This window comes from Colobus angolensis, unplaced genomic scaffold, assembly GCF_000951035.1.
Source record: "Colobus angolensis palliatus isolate OR3802 unplaced genomic scaffold, Cang.pa_1.0 Scaffold411, whole genome shotgun sequence".
Taxonomy (NCBI): Eukaryota; Metazoa; Chordata; class Mammalia; order Primates; family Cercopithecidae; genus Colobus; species Colobus angolensis.
Window position 1 is genome coordinate 705,804 of NW_012117500.1, and position 15,204 is coordinate 721,007.

The window sequence follows — 15,204 nt, forward strand, 5'->3', positions numbered from 1 at the left end:
GTTGAACTGTTCTTAAATAGTAAAATAAAATTGGACATGTAGGTTTTTTTTTTTTTTTTTTTTTTTTTTTGAGACGGAGTCTCGCCCTGTGGCCCAGGCTGGAGTGCAGTGGCGCGATCTCAGCTCACCGAAAGCTCCACCTCCCGGGTTCACGCCATTCTCCTGCCTCAGCCTCCTGAGTAGCTGGGACTACAGACGCCCGCCACCACGCCCGGCAAATTTTTTGTATTTTTAGTAGAGACGGGGTTTCACCGTGTTAGCCAGGATGGTCTTGATCTCCTGACGTTGTGATCTGCCCGACTCGGCCTCCCAAAGTGCTGGGATTACAGGCGTGAGTCACTGCGCCCGGCCGACAAGTAGGTTTTTTTAAAATGTTATCAATTTGTTGTTTTAGCTAGTTGACACAAATTGATTGTTTTCAAATTTTTCCTCTCATCAAATTATTTGCAGCAATAATTCACTATTCAGCAAATTTTATTAAACCTTGCACAAATTCAGGGAACTAGAAAAGACCTACTGTCTTAGAATTGAATATTATGAGGCTATTGTAATTTTTATGTCTCTCAGAAGGGCCCTAAATATTTTTCTCTGTTACAAAAGTGACTTAACAATACTTTACAACAAAATGGTGAATAGAATTTTGGAATACAGAGTGTGGTATTTGCAGTACTAATTTATACACTGACTTAGACTTTTATAAATATATCAAAACAAGAAAGTTCAATAAATTATTAGCTTATCAGTAACATCTGGTAATATTACTGAGATACAGGACTTTTCCCTTAGTTACCAAGAGATCTATTGGGTTTAAGTTTCTCAATATAATATTGACAACATTGACATATCCTGAGAGTGACCTTATGTTGAGACATGATCCAGGTATGAGGATTTATTATAATTAATCAAGCAAAAAATAAGTTAATCTACTACTCTGTACAAGTGACTAGAAAGCAGTAGGCTAAGGAAAAATGTGATTGAATGATGAAAATTAAAAAATGTGTCATGGAATCATGGCTATGGTACATTGGTGACTGTACCTTAACCCAGAGTAACAAATCCTATGTATGGATGTCCCGATCAGATAAAGATCTGAATAAAGATCTGACTTCTTTAACAGATGGAAGTATCTCTCTCTCTCACACACTCACACACACACACACACACACACACACACAAATATCTACACAGTAAAGAAAACAATTCTTTAAATACTTTAGTCCAGAGCTAGCTGGACTAAACTGAAGAAGATATTTGATGAAAAAGGAAGGAATTTTTTCCTGTGTTATCCATATTCACTTTCAAGCAGTTGTCATTGAAAGTAATAAGAAACAAACTAACAAATTAAAGGTCTTTTGGAAATATTTTAATAATACACTGTACTTGTTTTCTATTGCTATTATGATAATGATTCATGTCCATTCTACACACAAAATAAAGTCAACCCATCCCCAGGTCTCCAACACTCTCAATCCACTAGAGAGTCAACTCAAGTTCAAAATCTCATCTAAGTCTCACAAGTTTAAAAGTCCTAAATCTCATCATACAAATTCCCTAAATTAAGTATAAATGAGACTCTGGATATATTCCATCCTGGCACAAAATTTCTCTCCACCTATGAATCTGTGACACTCAAGACTCTAGTTATCTGTTCCAAAATAAGGTGATGGAACAGACATAGGATAACAGTTGTATATATATTCCCATCCCCAGAAGAAGCAAATGAAAGGAAAGAAGCAGGGGCCAAGCAATTTCAAAAATTAAGTGGGCAAATTCCATCAGGTGCGAGAGCTGAAATAATCCTCTCTGGCCCATGAATCTGCCCTCTGGGCCAGAGGGCCTGTCTTCCAGTCCTCTGTATGTGTATTAAGGGGACTAAAACCAGGGTGTTGGCTGGTTTGGTTCCTTCTGGAGGCTCTGAGGGGAGAAGCTATTTCTTTGCCCTTTTCAGCTTCTAGCAGCTGCCTGGAATCTTTTGCTCATGGACCCTTTCTTGCTTTGCTCCAACCTCTTGCCTCCACTGTCACCTTTCTTACTAATTCTGATCTCTTGCCTCCCTCTTTCAAGAACTTTTGTAATTACATTGGGCCCACCTAGATAATCCAGAATAATCTTCCCATTTCAAAATCTTTAACTTAATCACACCTGCAAAATTCATTTTGCCATGTAAGGTAACATATTCACAGATCCTGGGGATTAGGATGTGTATATCTTTGGGAGATATCTTAGGGAGGGCACCTGAAGAACACAAATTTTTGCCCATATTATTTAAGGAATTTTATCAGTCCTCATTTTTAATACTTTTATTCACTTGTCTTTTTATTTAATAAATTAGCATTATTAATCATCTTGTTTGGACCAGGCATTATACCATGGGTTAATAGAGATGATAACTGGGTTTTCTTTCCTCAGTCTAGCAGGGGAGAGTGGCAATACAACACTGTAATTACAATAATGGAGGTACAACCAGAATTTCGGATAATTGAGAATTAATACCCTAGATCTGTTTACCACTAACAGAAATGTTACAATCAAATTGTATTATACAATCACCTGGATTCCCAGGTGAAGACAGACTGACAAACCTTACTCATTTTCTCACCATTTTGGGCTATATAAGAGGGTTTAACCTTGAATTTTTCTTTAGAAGGAAGCATCTTATATATTTACCACAACCATTTTATACCTGAGACAATCCTGGTACCTAACAGTGTCCAGTAAAGTTCTAGAAGCATTGGAAATGCTTACTAAATACTTCTCAAAGTGAATTAAATTTGTTTTTAATTTCAAATAAAGACTGCTTGAAAAGCATCATTTTTGCTGTTATAGGTGGGATTTGAGAAGAATGTTAATTAGATTCTTTCCGTTTACCTCCACTTTAACTGGTGGTCAGAGAGAGGAAACTCCCATAAGATGTGAAATGAAGAAATGATATCAGAAGAGAAGATATCACTCATTACAATTGGAGAAGGGATCAAGAGAGGTTTTATTTACTCCTTGGTAGCCTCTATAGTGCCTTGATAACTGTATCCTCCCTAAAAGCCTTAATAACCCAATCACTCTTTTTGGCATTGATGCTACTGATCATCAATTTTCTACTTGCTAACAGTTCACTAGTTGCAAACCAAGCTCCAAAGTCTGCAGTCCAGTAGTAATGACAGTCATAAAGGAAATACTGGCCTTGAGGTGCTGTAGATGCTGTAAAAGCCAGAATTGTCTAGTCTCGACAATTTTTTAATGCTGCCATTAACAGTGCAGCCTTGGACACAAGCTCTGCTCCTGGCTCAGAAAATGACACTATCATAGCTACTAAAGTTTAGCCCTGTAATAGACAGATTGTGCTGTTGGGGAATTCTCTCATCTACAATCTTCTGTGTTTCCATAGGGCAGGAATGAAATTTATCCTTTCACTGTGGAGCAAATTCATGGATCAAAGGGTTTGCTGAGTAAATGGATAGAGTAAACATGGGCAGTGTTTATCTGCCTTATGGGTGAAAGCCAACAAATTAATTTCAATCTCTTTAGCAGATGCATTGGCATTTCCAAAATGAGTGTGATAGCTACAAGTATCTTTTATCTATCCGTTGAAGCATTTCCATGATTCTCTAAAATCCAGAACCCGTAAATCTCATCTCGCTTCCGCAGTGTCGAGGTAGCAAGCCTTACTTAGAGTTTTCCCCATTACAGTCTCTATTACCCTACCATTTACTGAGCACCAACTATGTTCCAAACATTCTAATGAGCACTTTGTTAAAAATATTTTATTCTTTTCATTTAATCCTCTTATATGACAACTTTCCAACCTCAGCATCAGTTTAAAATATTCTTAGCCTTCTTGATTTGAACCCAAACTTCAGGAGCTACTACCTCCACAACTATAGACCTCCCAATATTCTTGGGGCTTCTTTCATGCTTTCTAATATCCTGACATGTGTCAGGACTGAAACCTTCACAGAGTGACCGAAAATGATGACCTTCGATAATGGAAAACATGGGCAAGGCATTGGCCTACTTATATTATGACTAAAGAACAGGATTGTGGGCTTTCTGGATGTGGAATGGCCAGATAGCTAGCCTTAGCAAATTTCACCCCAATAGCAACCTCAGTGTTGGTGAACTCCTTTATACTCCTAGTCAGGAAAACAGTGCTCCTTGCAGCATTTCTTTCCCTGTCTACATTACCTGGTACTTTCCATATTGCCAAGCCCCCTTTTGAGGCAGGGCTTTCTATATACTTGAGGCAGGGCTTTCCATATACTGAGGTTTCCATATACTTCAGTGTGGCACCTCTCTTCTTTTGGTTTCATTCAATACCCTCTTTCTCCTTTCTACACCAGAGCCTTCATCATGCTACTTTTATTCAAAGAAAGAACACATGGTATATCTAGCAATGTTTAATTTCTCCTAGATGTAAGCCCCTAACCATTATTCACAGGAAATGTGTTTATTCTACTCCATGAGAAGAAGAGCTTGGAATGTAGAGCAAAAATATGTGTTTAGTGGCTTCTAGAGAAAGAAAACTAACATTCAATTTTATTTTAAAAGTTAGAACGGGTTTGCATGTAATTGGGAGGAAGTAGATCACAGTGGCGAGGCTATGTGCTTTTTCAGGCCAGTCTGGCTGGTTTGAATCCATAGTCTGTCACTATCACTGGCTGAATAACCAAGGGTGGGAATTGGCATACCTCTTCGGTTAAGGCTTGATAGCAAATATCTTGACTTTGTGGGCCACACAGTCTCTTTCACAATTACTGAACTCCACCTTTGCATCATGAAAGCAACCACAGACATGCTAACAAACAGATGTGGCTGTGTTCTCATAAAACTTTACTTAAAAAACAGACAGTGGGCTGGATTTGGTCCAAGACCTATATAGTTTGTCAACCACTGACCAGGTCAAGTTACTTAACTCTTGAATTTCATCTATAAAATAGAGATAATAAAACAATATAAATGCATGTAAACTACATAGAAATATACTTGGCACTCAAGAATTCTGCTGTTGTTGATATTGTTACTATTAATAGTAACTGGATTTCCAGCTGTTCACTCAACATTTCCACTTGGTTATCTGACGACACTTCGACCTTAACAAATCCAAAACTGAACTCTTGATCTTCCCTGTCAAACACACCTCTCTCACAGACTCTTCCCCATTTCAGTTTGTTGCAATTTCATCCTTTCAGTTGCTTGAAACAATACCTTGGAATCATTGTCCACTCTTCTTTCTCTCACACTCTATATCCAATCCATTAGGGCATTCTGTGGACTATACATCTAAACACATCCTCTCCCTCCTCCCAGCCACAGGGCAAGGATCAGAAAGAATACCTATTGAGTATTATGCATATTACCTCGGTGAAGAAATAATCTGTACATCAAACCCCTATGACATGCAGATTACCTGTATAACAAACCTACACATGTGCCCCTGAACCTAAAATAAAAGTTAGAAAAGATAAAACAAATACAGAATTATGAATATATATAGTCTGTAGATGCTAGATGCCTTGAAAAAGTATACAGTATCCATGAAGGTATCTGGAGGTATGGGTTCCCAGAGAAGGAGTAGTCAGTGTAAATGCCTGACTTTTATTGTTTGTTTCGCCGCTATGTACAAACCCCATGAAGGCAGGAATGTATTTTTCCTCCTGCTGGTTCCTAAGCTCTTATATTTGTGCCTAACACATAGTATGTACCCAGAATATATCTGTTGAACAAAGAAATGAATGAAATATCATATTCTGCAAAAATCACAATTGTTGATGGATGTTGGCCTCTTTAAATTGTTCAAGAAGAAGGCAGTATAAGATTCAGATATGTCTGATTCTAAAGGATTCTCCTTTATCCCCACCCCTTGTCATTTTTCTCTATATCATTACACCCTGCAAAATACTTAACTGAATTTATTGAAAAATATGTGGTAGTTGGATATTCTCATGGTAGCTTAAAGGAAACCCTCCTTCCATCTTTTCTTTCTGGCCAGCTCCAGTATCCCTCCTGTGGTTCCTTAAAGTGTGTTAGCTTTTACTCTATTTGCAACTGTTTTGGGAAGCTTTGGCCTGATGAAGCCCAAGTAGATGGGCAATATTTTCATGAAAAGTATATAGTCATTATAGTCATTTATAGACATCCTGAATATTGAAAAAGTCAGTAAACAAGTTTAAAAGCTAGAGGACAAAATTAAGCCATATAGTTTTTATGACTTTGCTTTTTCCTTGTTTGTTTGTTTGTTTATGCAAACAATGGTAAGTTGTTGAAAGGTTAAAATGATGGCATATGAAATAGTATTTGAGGCTGGGCATGGTGGCTCAAGCCTGTAATCCCAGCACTTTGGGAGGCCAAGGCGGGTGGATCACGAGGTCAGGAGATCGAGACCTTCCTGGCTAACATGGTGAAACCCCGTCTCTACTAAAAATACAAAAAAAACTAGCCGGGCGTGGTGGCGGGCGCCTATAGTCCCAGCTGCTCGGAGGCTGAGGCGGGAGAATGGCGGGAACCCGGGAGGCGGAGCTTGCAGTGAGCCGAGATCGTGCCACTGCACTCCAGCCTGGGCAACACAGCGAGACTCCATCTCAAAAACAAACAAACAAACAAACAAACAAAAACAGAAATAGTCTTTGCAAGTCTCATGGTAACCTTAAGCCAAAAAAACTTAATAGGGAGACACAAAAAATAAAAAAACAAGAAACTAAATTGTATCACTAAAAACAATCACTTTCATTAGTGGAAGACTGGAAGGAAAGAAAGAAGGAAGAGAAGTCCACAAAACAACCAAAAAACAAATAACAAAATGGCAGGAGTATGCCCTTACTGATCACTAATAACATGACATGTAAATGGACCAAACTGTTTAATCAAAAAGCATAGACTGGCTGAATGGATGAAAAAACAAGACTCACTAATCTGTTGCCTACAAGAAACACACTAAATCTATAAAGACACACATAGGCTGAAAATAAAGATATGAAAAAAGACATCCCATGCCAATGCAAATCAAAATAGAGCAGAAGTTGCTCTACTTATATCAGAAAAAACAGATTTCAAGACCAAATCTATAAGAAAAAACAAAGTAACCTATAATGATAAAGGGGTCAATCAGCAAGATAATATAATAATTTTAAATATATATAAGCCCAACACTGGAGCACCCAGATATATAAAGCAAACCTTATCAGAGGTAAGGAGAGAGATAGGCCCTGATACAAAAATAGCTGGAAACTTCAACACCCCACTTTCAGCATTGGAGTGATCTTCCAGATAGAAAATCAACAAAGAAACATCAGACTTAATCTGCACTATAGACTAAATATATCTAATAAATATTTATAGAAGGTTTTGTTCAATGGTTGCAGAATACACATTCTTCTCGGCACATGAATTATTCTCTAGGATAGATTATACGTTAGGTTACAAAACAAGTCTTAAAACATTCAAAACAATTGAAATAATATCAATCATCTTCTCTGACCATAATGGAATAGAACAGAAATTAAAAACAAGAGGAATTTTGTAAACTATACAAATACATGGAAATTAAACAACATTCTTCTGAATTACCCATAGATCAATAAAGAAATTGGGAAGGAACTTGAACATTTCTTTGAAACAAATGATAATGGAAATATGACATACCAAAACCTATGGGATATAGCAAAAGCAGTGCTAAAAGAGAATTTTATAGCTGTAAATGCCTACATCAAAAAAGAGAAAAAAACTTCAAATAAACAATCTAATGATGCATCTTTAAGAACTAGAAAAGCAAAAGTAAACCAAATGCAAAATTAGTAGAAGAAAAGAAATAATAAAGATCAGAGCATAAATAAATTTGAAATTTAAAAACATGAATAAAAGGATTCAATGAAACCAAAGTTGGTTTTTCAAAAAAGTAAGCAAAATTGGCAAACCATTAGTCAGACCAAGAGAAAAAGAGGGCCAGGCATGATGGCTCACACCTGTAATCCCAGCATTTTGGGAGGCCAAGGTGGGTGGATCATGAGGTCAGGAGTTTGAGACCAGCCTGACCAACATGGTGAAACCCTGTCTCTACTGAAAATACAAAAATCAGCCAGGCATGGTAGTGTGCGCCTGTAATCTCAGCTACTCAGGGGGCTGAGGCAGGAGAATCACTTTAACCCGGGAGGCGAAGGTTGCAGTGAGCCGAGATTGCCCCACTGCACTCCAGCCTGGGCAACAGAGCAAAACTCTGTCTCAAAAAAAAAAAAAAAAAAAGAAGATCCAAATAAAATCAGAAACTAAAAACAAGATAGTACAACTGATATCATAGAAATTAAAATGTTCACTGGCTCATTAGTGGCTACTATAAGCAATGATATGCCAATAAATTGGAAAATCTGGAAGAAATGAACAAATTCTTAGATACATACAACCTACTGAGATTGAACCAGGAAGAAATCCAAAACCTGAATAGACCAATAACAAGTTATGAGTTCAAAGTCATAATAAAAAGTCTCCCTGTAAAGAAAAGTCTGGGACCCAATGGCTTCACTGCTGAATTGTAGCAAACATTTAAGGAAGAAATAATATCAATCCTATTCAAATTCTTGTGAATAAAAGAGGAGGAGGGAATACTTCAAAACTCATTCTATGAGGCCAGTATTATGCTGATACCAAAACCAGACAAAAACACATCAAAAGAAAGAAAGAAAAACAAAAATCTATAGGCCAACCTCTCTGATAAATATTGATGTAAAAATCCTCAACAAAATACTAGCAATCAAAATTCAACAATGTATTAGAAAGATCATCCTTCATAACCAAGTGGGATTTATCTCTAGGATGCAAGGATGATTCAACATATGCAAATTAATCAATGTGATACATCATATCAAGAGTTATGCAACATAACACTAGAAGTCCTAGCTAGAGCAACCAGACAGGAGAAAGATATAAAAAGCATTCAGACTAGAAAGGAAGAAATCAAATTATCCTTGTTTGCAGATGATATGATCTTACATTTGGAAAAACCTCAGGACTCCACAAGAAAACTATTATATCTGATAAACAAACTCAGTAAAGTTGCAGGATACAAAATCAACATACAAAAATCAGTAGCATTCTATATGTCAAGAGTGAACAATGTGAAAAAGAAATAAAATAATAAGTACTCCCATTTACAATCACCAGAAATAAAATTGAATAACTACAAATAACCTTAACCAAATAAGTAAAAGAGCTCTATAATGACAATTATAAAACACTGATGAAAGGAATTGAACAGGACAGCAAGAAATGGAAAAATATTCCATGTTCATTAATTGGAAGAATCAATACTGTTAAAATGTCCATGCAACCCAAAGCAATCTATACATTCAATGCAATCTCTATCAAAATACCAATGACATTCTTCACAGAAATACAAACATTTTTTCTTTTTTCTTTTTTTTTTTAGAGTCTCGCTGTGTCACCCATGCTGGAATGCAGTGGCACAATCTTGGCTTACTGCAATCTCTGCCTCCTGGGTTCAAGTGATTCTCCTGCTTCAGCCTCCTGAGTAGCTGGGTTTACAGGTGTCTGTCACTATGCCCAGCTAATTTTTGTATTTTCAATAGAGACAGGGTTTCACCATGTTGGCCAGGCTGGTCTCGAACTCCTGACCTCAGGTCATCTGCCTGCCTTGGCCTCCCAAAGTACTGGGATTACAGGCTTGAGCCACTGTGCCTGGCCCAATCTTAACATTTTTATGGAGCCACAAAAGACCCAGAATAGCCAAAACTATCCTAAGCAAAACAAAACAAAACAAAAACCAAAAAAACTGGTGAAATCACATTATCTACCTTCAAATTGTACTACAGAGCTACAGTAACCAAAACAGTGTGGTACTGGCATAAAAACAGACACAAAGACCAATAGAAAGAATAGATATCCTAGAAATAAATCCGCACACCTACAGTGAACTCATTTTTGACAAAGGTGCCAAGAATATACACTGGAGAAAAGATAGTGTCTTCAATAAATTGTGCTGGGAAAACTGGATATCCATATTTAGAAGAAGGAAACTAAACCCCTATCTCTTGCCATATACAAAAATCAAATCAAAATTGATTAAAAGTCATAAATTTAATATCTCAATCTATGAAACTATTACAAGAAAACACTGGGGAAAATCTCCAGGACATTGATCTCGGCAAAGATTTCTTAAGCAAGCAATACCCCAGAAACACAGTCAAACAAAGCAAAAATGGATAAATGGGACCACATCAAGTTAAAAGGCTTCTGTACAACAAAGGATGCAGTCAACAAAATAAAGAGGCAACCCACAGAATGGGAGAAAATATTTGCAAACTACTCATCTAGCACATGATTAATAATCAAAATACATAAGGAGCTCAAATAAATGAAACCTAATAATTTGATAAAAAATGGGCGAAATATTTGAATAGATGTTTCTCAAAAGAAGACATACAAATGACAGCATGTGAAAAGATGATCAACATCACTGATCATCAGAGAAATGCAAATCAAAACTACAATGAGGTATCATCTCACCCCAATTAAAGTGGCTTATATCCAAAAGACAAATGCTGGCGAGTGAAAAGATGATCAACATCATTGATCATCAGAGAAATGCAAATCAAAACTACAATGAGATATCATCTCACCCCAATTAATGTGGCTTATATCCAAAAGACAAATGCTGGCGGGGATGTGAAGAAAGGGGAACCCCTATACACTGTTGGTGGGAATGTAAATTAGTACAACCACTATGGAGAATAATTTGGAGGTTCCTCAAAAGACTGAAAATTTAGCTACCATAGAACCCAGTAATCTCACTGCTAGGTGTATGCCCAAAAGAAAGGAAATCAGTATATTAAAGAGATACCTTGCACTCCTATGTTTGTTGCAGCACTGTTTACAATAGCTATGATTTGGAAGCAACCTCAGTGTCCACCAACAGATGAATGAATAAAGAAAATGTGACACATATACACAGTGGAGTACTATTCAGCCATAAAAAAGAATGAGATCCAGTAATTTGAAAAAACATGCACAGAACTGGAGATGATTGTGTTACTTGAAATAAACCCAGCACAGAAGGACAAATATCACATGTTCTCACTTACTTGTGGGATCTACAAATGTGAAAATTAAACAAACTCATGGACATAAAGAGTAAAAAGATGGTTGCCAAAGACTGGGAAGGGGAACAGAGAGCTTGGGGTGGGAGAGGTGGGGATGATTAATGGGTACAAAAGTAAATAGCTGGAAAGAATGAATAAGACGTACTATTTGGTGGCACAATAGAATGACTATAGTCAACAATAATTTAATTGTACATTTTGAAATAAAGATTATATTTGGAATGTTTGCAACTCAGAGGATAAATGTTTGAGGAGATAGTTACCCCATTCTCCATGATGTGCTTATTTCATGTTGAATGCTTATATCAAAACATCTCATGTACACCATAAATATATACACTTATGATGTACCCACAAAAATTAAATAAAAACAAAAAATAAAGGATTAATGAACCTAAATAAAAACAAAGCAGGAGTGCCTTGTTGTCTATGAAGATGGGTTTTCTTAAGTAAAAACATTTTAAAATCTCTTTGTGTTTGTAAAAAATATTATGACTAGAATAATTTGTTTTTGAAATAAGTATTATCTATTATCTCAGCTGAACATAGTAATAATTTCATTTTTAATTATTCTTTTCCAACCTGAGTCTCCATGTCTATATGTATTTTAAAAGTTGCAATATTTGTGTATGAGCAAGATTTCGTACCTTCAGTCATGGGACTTTCCCATTATACAGTCTTCACTGGCACCACTTTTTAATATTAGTGGGTAGAAGTACAGATTTCTTACATGTATACATTGTGTAGTGGTGAATCTTGGGTTTTTAGTGTACTCATCACCCAAATAGTGAACAGTGTACTCAACAGGCAATTTTTTAGTCTTCACTCTCCTCCAATCTCCTGAAGTCTCTGATATCTATTATTCTACCCTGTATGTATATGTGTACCTATTGTCTATCTCCCACTTAAGTAAGATCATGAGGTATTTGACTTTCTTTTTCTGAGTTTTTTCAGTTAGGATAATTGTCTCTAGTTCCATCCATGTTGCTGCAAAAGACATGATTTTATTCTTTTTTATGGCCGAGTAGTATTCCATGGTATATATACACCATATTTTCTTTATGCAATCCTCCATTGATGGACACTTAGGTTGATTCCATATTTTTGCTATTGTGAATGGTGTTGCAATAAACATACTAGTGCAGTTATCATTTTGATAGAATGATTTTTCCCCTTTGGATATATATCCAGTAGTGGAATTGCTCAATAGAATAGTAGTTCTATTTTTAGTTCTTTGAGAAATCTTCACACCATTTTTCATAAAGGTTGTAATAATTTACATTCTCATCAACAGTATATAAACTTTCCCTTTTCTCTGTATTATCAACATCTGTCATTTGTTGACTTTTTAATAATAGCCATTCTGACAGGTACAAGATGGTATCTCTCTGTACTCTTAATTTGCATTTCTGATTAGTGACATTGAGCGTTTTTTCATATGTTTGTTGGCTGCTTGTATGTCTTCTTGAAGAATGTCTGTTCATGTCCTTTGCCCACTTTTTAATGGGGTTGTTTGTTGTTTTCTTGTTGAGCTGTTTGACTTCCTTGTAGATTCTTGATATTACCCTTTTGTCGGGTGCATAGTGAAAATATTTTTTTCCCATCCTGTAGATTGTCTGTTTATTTTGTTGATCATGTCTTTTGCTGTGACATCATTTTAAATGGCAGCTTACAAATGCTCTAGATGACTACATAGTCATTTGTGGTAGTAGTGTTCTGTGTTGTCCTAACATTGGTAAAATATCCTTGGGTGGTGTGTACTCAACTTCCATTTTCACTTACTGTCTTTTTACATGTGTCTGCTACAGAGACAATTTTTTGTATGCTTTGAAGCTTGGATTATAGGTAATTGTGTGACTTTTTTCCTTGTGTTCTCTATATTTCTGCCCCATGGAATATGAAGCTGGAGCTGAAGTATCTGTCTTGCAACAATAGGACTACAATTATGACGATGCTGTGAGCATGCTAAGGATGGCAGAGCAGGATGACAGAGCTTGAATTATTGAGATGTTGCACTGGCCTTGTACTACCTAACTCCAGATTTTATATTGTAAAGACAAATAATCTCTTCTATTTTAAAGCATTGTTATTATATTTTCTGTTATTTACAACTGTACTGATTCCTTAATGATTCAGTTTTAATAAGCCATAAGATTCATTTTGATATACCTGCAGCAATCGTTCCATTGAATCATTCAGTTGTAACACAGAAATGGCACTAACCATGACCCTGGGGATGCCATGGTAGCAAGTCCCATGGGGTTCTCAGCATGCCTATTGGCTCTCCTCCTATGATTTAGACAACAGACTCTGGGATTGGAAATGCATTTCAGTTTCTTTCCACTAGATTTATAAATCAAAGCATATCATTTAAGTAAGAATGTGTATTGAAAATTGCTAGTGCTCCACAAGGCTATGGAAATTTGACCCAAGTATAGGTTAAGTCTGTAGAATTACAGCTACCCTCAGTCTCCCAACCAATGTGTGCAACCCAGTAGGGCATAAATCAGCACTCCATTCAAACCAATGTTGTTTATTTTTTGGTTTAACATTTGTTAGAGAGAAGCTAAGTGTCCATTCATAAAGTGTATACTCCATTCTATATATTCAAAATAAGACGTTTATTTAAATGTATTAATATAATACAATGCTGTAATTTATTTGGAATTACCTTTATGTGACCACATTTTGGCAGTCACAACAGATTACAGGTGGTCATTTTCACTTACAATAAACAGAAGCAACTGGCATGTGTAAAGAAACAAAATAGCTCCCAAATACTTTTATGTAGATTACATGCTTGCTGCTTTTCTGTAATTACTGTTCTTTTTTTTTTTTGCAATGCATATGAAATGGCTCAACATTTAGCTCTTAGGATCAACCTTCAGTTTTGCTGGAATGGCATTCCTATTCATGCTTTGGTTTCTGTTCAACTTACCCAACTGGCGAATTCCAGTTCAAGGTTGGTGGGTTTTGTTTTGTTTCTGTTTGTTTTCTTTTTCTGTTGTTGTTGCTTTATGTCGTTCTTTTCCTTTTCTTCCCCCTTTCTTCTTTTCTCCTTCCTTATCTTCCTTTAGTCCCTCTCTGATGGGCATCACATGGTTCTGAGGGAAGAAACTACACTTACAGTTTTTGTCCATTATGGATAGAGTTCCTTGTGGAAACCTGTGTTACCTGGAATCATTTTTCTGATTCATTTCTGTGATGGCTTAGAACCCCTTAGTCTGGCCCCTCTAGTAGCTGCCATTCAAATTCTTAGTCTAGTCTAAGAAATTAACCAAAATATATATATCAGGTATGGTGAACTGTGAAGATAAGATTTGGGGTTTCCCAGTAAAACATTAATTAACAGAAAATATTATCCACATGTTGTTTAATTTTAAATATGAATATTTGATTTATTGAAGTCAATACAACAATCTATTTTTTCTTATTTGAAGTTATACTTACAAATCTCTTCTTGTACTTACAAAATTAATAAAAATGTCCCTCAGTTTTAAAGGAACTTCAACTAATATGCTGTCCAATTTAAAGCTTTAAGTTTTATTTTATTTTTGAGATGGAGTTTTGCTCTTGTCACCTAGGCTGGAGTACAATGGTGTGATCTTGGCTCACTGCAACCCCATTCGCCCAGATTCAAGGGATTCGCCTGCCTCAACCTCCTGAGTAGCTGGGATTACAGGCGCCCACCACCACGCCTGGCTAATTTTTGTATTTTTAGTAGAGATGGGGTTTCACCATGTTGGCCAGGCTGATTTCGAACTCCTGACCTCAGGTGATCCACCCACCTTGGCCTCCCAAAGTGCTGGGATTACAGGCGTGAGCCACTGTGCCTGGCCTATTTTTTTGATACTGAGTCTTGCTCTATTGCCCAGGCTGGAGTGCAGTGGCACGATCTCAGCTCACTGCAACCTCAGCCTCCCGGGTTCAGTTCTTGTGCCTCAGCCTCCAGAGTAGCTGGGATAACAGGGGCCTGCCACCACGCCCAGGTAATTTTTTTTGTTTTTGTTTTTTTTTGAGACGGAGTCTCGCACTGTTGCCCCGACTGGAGTGCAGTCGCGTGATCTTGGCTCACTGCAAGCTCTGCCTCCTGGATTCATGGCAT